Here is a 6190-nt window from a genome sequence, read left to right as displayed (position 1 = left end):
TGCACCACACCCAACATTCTTCTACTCCATTCATTAGTAGATAAGAGTCCATCAAAAGAGGAGAGGTTACACACGTGACTGCAATTCTCTAAAGAAGGGTAGATAGAAGTGGTCCACATAAGCAGTAAGGCGGTGTGTAAACGATGGTGGAATGAAGAGGTGAATGTTACATGTAGGTAGAAGATATCGAAGATAAAGCACAGAATTAATGCTCACACGTAATGCAATAGCATGGAAAAATAAACCTAAAGTATTTTCCTTTACTTAAAATGTCATGAATTAATACTAACATCAAAACTAGAATTAATCAATCTCATTGTAAGCCAATGTAAATATATGCTTCATTTCTTAAGTTTAATTAAGAAAATGATTCCTTGCCTCAAGATGAACATAAATAATAACCCTAAGTTAAAAACATTGTCAATGATGAACCTAGATCTAGGTGCAAAACGCGTCGACCCTTTGTTCTCTATGTGATTTCTCCGGAAATTTGAACATTATATCATGAATCACAGAAGCATACAATCTGAGAACATTGTCAATATTTGATAGGCTGAAAAAAAAAATGTTTCATAAATTATCCATCAAAATTTTATATTAAAAAATTTAATACCAATGCTAATCAACACAATACCAATTACTATATACCTAGGTCTATTACCTTTGATAATAATATATATTTTTATCGTTATTTAAATTAGGAAAATTTGAACAACTTTCATGATTAAGGAATTTAGACTTCTGTGATCCATAACATTGTCTGGATATCTTCGGCAAAATCACATAACCAATCTTTTGTCGACGCGTTTCGAACCAACCAGTGTGGTTCATCGTAAGGACAAGTTGAAGAACTGATCAGGCTAAGCTTGATTAAATAGAGTGTGCAGAGACTCCAACGGCTATATTGCAAGGGCTAATTTTGACCTGAGGATCAAAGTCAAACCCTTGATTTTTATTAATAGAAGCATATAATTAATTATTATTAGTTAATTGAGTAATAAATATAATGGTCATTATATCATCATATTTATTAAATAACCTATATTTAATATTATCCCCAAATTATTTAAATATAATTAAATAGTATTAAATTACTATTATTCCTAGAATTTAGTTACAATAGGTAAGTGTGTATTAATTTAATAATAACTGTTTAAATCAAAGGGTCCAAAGGTAAACTAGAAATATTGGTCATTAATAAATATGGTAAACTAAATATAAAGGTCATTAATAAATTAAATCTTCAAATAACCTAAATTTATTATTATCTAGATATAATAAATAGTATTAAATTACTATTATTCTTATAATATAGTTACAATAGGTAACTGTGTAATAATTATTAAAATTCAGGGTCCAAAGGTGAACTAGATCTCCTCTAAAATTAAAACATTTTTATTAATTATGATAAGTTCATACAATAATTATGTTTATTAAATACTCTATATTTACTTAATAATTTTTATCTTATAAATAGTATTCTAGTTAAGTAAATACCATAATTAAAGTACATGTTTATCTAACTTAGTAATTTATATCCATTAAACAATCAATATTTATTACTAAAATTTTATTACTTACAAGGTTTAAAAAAGGTTTATTTTAATTAAATATATATGAATTCAGTTAAAGGAAATAACTAGGTTAAAAAACAATGCAAAGAATCTAATCTAATTTTAAATTACCCCCTCGGATAGGATTAAAACCATAATTGGCCCGAAACTACTAATACCAAATTACTGCCTCCTGCATTCCAAGACACACCCGCCAAAAACAGAAATTGAGGAGAGGGAAGACAGAAACCCTAAGACCTAATTTCTTAGGGTTTCTGTCTTCCCTCTCCTCAATTTCTGTTTTTGGCGGGTGTGTCTTGGAATGCAGGAGGCAGTAATTTGGTATTAGTAGTTTCGGGCCAATTATGGTTTTAATCCTATCCGAGGGGGTAATTTAAAATTAGATTAGATTCTTTGCATTGTTTTTTAACCTAGTTATTTCCTTTAACTGAATTCATATATATTTAATTAAAATAAACCTTTTTTAAACCTTGTAAGTAATAAAATTTTAGTAATAAATATTGATTGTTTAATGGATATAAATTACTAAGTTAGATAAACATGTACTTTAATTATGGTATTTACTTAACTAGAATACTATTTATAAGATAAAAATTATTAAGTAAATATAGAGTATTTAATAAACATAATTATTGTATGAACTTATCATAATTAATAAAAATGTTTTAATTTTAGAGGAGATCTAGTTCACCTTTGGACCCTGAATTTTAATAATTATTACACAGTTACCTATTGTAACTATATTATAAGAATAATAGTAATTTAATACTATTTATTATATCTAAATAATAATAAATTTAGGTTATTTGAAGATTTAATTTATTAATGACCTTTATATTTAGTTTACCATATTTATTAATGACCAATATTTCTAGTTTACCTTTGGACCCTTTGATTTAAACAGTTATTATTAAATTAATACACACTTACCTATTGTAACTAAATTCTAGGAATAATAGTAATTTAATACTATTTAATTATATTTAAATAATTTGGGGATAATATTAAATATAGGTTATTTAATAAATATGATGATATAATGACCATTATATTTATTACTCAATTAACTAATAATAATTAATTATATGCTTCTATTAATAAAAATCAAGGGTTTGACTTTGATCCAATATAGCCGTTGGAGTCTCTGCACACTCTATTTAATCAAGCTTAGCCTGATCAGTTCTTCAACTTGTCCTGACGATGAACCACACTGGTTGGTTCGAAACGCGTCGACAAAAAATTGGTTATGTGATTTTACCGAAGATATCCAAACAACTTTCATGATGATTAACATTATTATTGTCCAAATACTAAACGTGAAAACATTACAAAGCATTTGATTTAATACTAATTAAAACACTACATGTTGATGATTAATTAAAGCATATGATTTACTAACATTAATATTACAAAGCATATGATTTAATCTTAATAAAACATTATATGATGATTAATATTATTAAAGTATACTAATTAAAGCGCTATATGTTGATGATTAATTAAACCATATGATTTACTAACATTAATATTATAAAGCATATGATTTAATATTAATAAAACATTATATGATGATTAATATTATTAAAGTTCAAATGTTAAAAGCAATTAAACGACTCCACTGGGGATCGAACCCAGAATCTCTGGTTTCGTAGACCAGCGCCTTATCCATTGGGCCATGGAGTCGGAGATGAATACGCCTTTCTTACGTCATATCTCAAATAATTTAACGAACACAGTTGTTTGAAATGAATAATCCAAAAAGCTTAAAACAAAGTGATATGTCCTCTTATCATTTTGTTAAAAAAATCCATGGACACGTCACGAGAAACACATTACTATTCACGCTGGAAGGCTGTGTACAGCTTGGCACAATAACGCCACTTCAATAATTCATGGAAATATATGACATATAAAATGTGAAAACTCACAATTATTGTTGTATGTCGTGAAACAGACCCTTGTACGGGGTATGCCACGCTGTTAAGGTGGCCTTGTGACTTTATGTGTCTTTTGATGGTTATTTAATAAATTTGGATTTTCCTTTTGTTTTTTTAATTTGGGATTTTTAATTTTTTTAAACAATTTTGGAAGTTTTAAAAGGTGGATAGCTATTTTAAGGCTATCAAAATTTATTCAATTTTATATAATTATATCAAGACGCATTATGGTAAAGATATTGTAACTTAATGTGATATAACAATTTGCGAATAAAAATAATATAACAATTTGCGAATAAAAATAAAAATTATAAAGATTAGTTTAATGTAATGTAAATATTTTAATTTGGTTAAAATAAAATAAAATAAATAAAAATGATTCATGATATTGAGAATTTATGGTATTCATGTGGAGGGGAATTAAACCAATCTAGATCCATTTTAACTTTTGATCTACCAAGAGTTTAGAAGGATCAAATCTCTTGAGATGCAAACCTCTTTTCAAGTGAAAAGAGATTTGGTCTCTCAGTCGCCCTTGGTAAATCCAAAATTAAAATGGATCTTGGTTGGTTTTAGTACTAATATGTTATAATTAAATAAATCATTTTCCTATACAAAATTGTGGTTGACTCCAATATAAACTTAGCTTAATTTAAAAAAAAAAAAAAAAAACATTAAAGAGTTAGTGAAATAGCTTTTCTTTTTTCAATTACTACATTATTTTTAAGTTTAATTTAGTTCAACCCACGGGGCTTTGGATTGACGGTGAATGGGTGCATTGTTAAGGCACTCCTTGCGATAGGTCATTGGTTCAAATCCCCCGTGGGTGCTTACCTACCAAACAAAAAAAAGAGGTTAAATTTAGTTCATTTATTAAGTAGAAAAAATAGTATAATAATATTTTTTACCACTAAAATTATGTTTAAGTTTCTTGTATGGAGGGTGAGAAGGGATGATATAATGGAGCGAGCTTATGTCCATCATCACTCTATGGAATAAATGGAAAAGACTCACCACATCTTTCCCAATCATATACCCTATATGAGCTACCTCTCAGTTATAGTAGTTGCTATGAATGTTTTCATGTTCCAAGATGAACTATTTATGTGACCTCGTCATCGTCGCCTTGTGTTTGCTCTATATGAGCTACCTCTCAGTTATAGTAGTTGCTATGAATGTTTTCATGTTCCAAGATGAACTATTTATGTGACCTCGTCATCGCCGCCTTGTGTTTGCTTGTTCTTGGATGCTACAGGTTACACTCCCCTCCTAGTCATGAGGGAGTTTACTTTCTTCTTCACACCTTCCCTCTGTAGCATGGACATTCCAACCATCTTGCACTCCATCACCAACTTCTCCATAATGGATAACATTTGTTTCCTTTTAGTCGTTGGCCTTGTTTCCTAGTTGTAGTCCTGGCTTTCGAAGGGACTAATTATCAAGAAAAATCATGCTTGTCTTCCCCTGTTCTCTTGGTTCTTGGCCTTCACGGTTCTCACCACTTTGCTCCTCTTTCTCAATCTTTATTATTGCTCCTAATCACTGTCATGGTGATGCACAAGGCTTAGTGTTGCAGGGGTAGCAACAACCACAATGCTCAAGAGTGGTTAGTGGGTTAGGTTCAGAGTTGAATCCTCGGTGCACAAGCTTAGTAAGCAGGCTTCTCAAGACATTCAACATGAACTCTACATGAACTCTAGGAGGTTGAGGAGGAAATTATCTAAGAAAGTGATTGTCATTTTCATACAGAAATTCTTGTAGACATTGTTGTTTGGATCCTTGACATGGGTGCCTCTACACCACTGACTTAAACTCGTAGATGAAGTCTATGTTGGGAAAAGTTCTCTTTGAGAGAAATGATGCAAAGGATGAATTTATTTTTATTTTGGATGACATGCAACTGCAATTGAAGGATTTGGCCACCATCTGAGTGTGTTGAAGCCTATATATTTCATTAAATTTGGAATTAAATAGTTCTAGCTTACATATTTCATTAAATTTGGAATTAAAGACTTCTAGAATTTCACAGTACTCATAAAACTCTTTTTTTTAGGCTAGATCCACAAGGAATTTGAACTGGTGACCTATCACAAAGAATGCTTTAACAATACACCCATTCATTGTCAATCCATAATCTTATAAGCTAAAATACCCATAAAACTTTGTAATAAAGTTCTTGTAATATAATTTTCCTAATTTTAATAACATATATGTAGAAATAGTTAGATCAAACTAAAGTCATTCTTATAAAAATATAACTTTCAAAATCCTCCTAATTTTCTAAATGCATATTAAATCTTTGGCTTTTCTACTTTTAATTTCAATATATCCTTTAGCTTAAGCAAATATACACATCTGAAACTCTTTAATATTTTTTTAGTTATGATTTTGTCATATAATGACATTTTATTATTTTTGAATTTACCTTTTTAATCTTATGCATTATTAATGATCTGATTAACTTACATAAACTCCGTGTTCTCTAAATTGATGAATGGAAAAAGACACAGATTATATTTAAGTGAAAATTAACTTATATATTCAATAGAGAAATATAATGTAGGTAAAAATAATATTTTTGAAATTAACATTTTTAAATTTAATATTTTTGAAAGGGCAATGTTTTCGGGACGGCTTTTATGGGTGTGTAACAGTTGCAAGTTGTCAATACATTGAATG

The 6190-nt window shown here is 28.9% G+C and overlaps 1 non-coding gene across 1 annotated transcript; it reads right to left on the bottom strand.

Moving 5' to 3' along the window:
- Nucleotides 1-3184: 3184 nt before the first annotated feature.
- On the bottom strand, nt 3185-3257 carry TRNAR-ACG (transfer RNA arginine (anticodon ACG)). The gene has a single exon. It is a non-coding gene; the product is annotated as a tRNA-Arg (tRNA).
- Between the last annotated feature and the right edge of the window lie 2933 nt (nt 3258-6190).

The sequence above is a fragment of the Pinus tabuliformis genome, chromosome 7, assembly GCF_031772625.1.
Source record: "Pinus tabuliformis cultivar Carrire ecotype Pingquan chromosome 7, CPIR1, whole genome shotgun sequence".
NCBI lineage: Eukaryota > Viridiplantae > Streptophyta > Pinopsida > Pinales > Pinaceae > Pinus > Pinus tabuliformis.
Note: the sequence above shows the minus strand (reverse complement) of the source record. Positions and strands in the feature narration are given on the sequence as shown.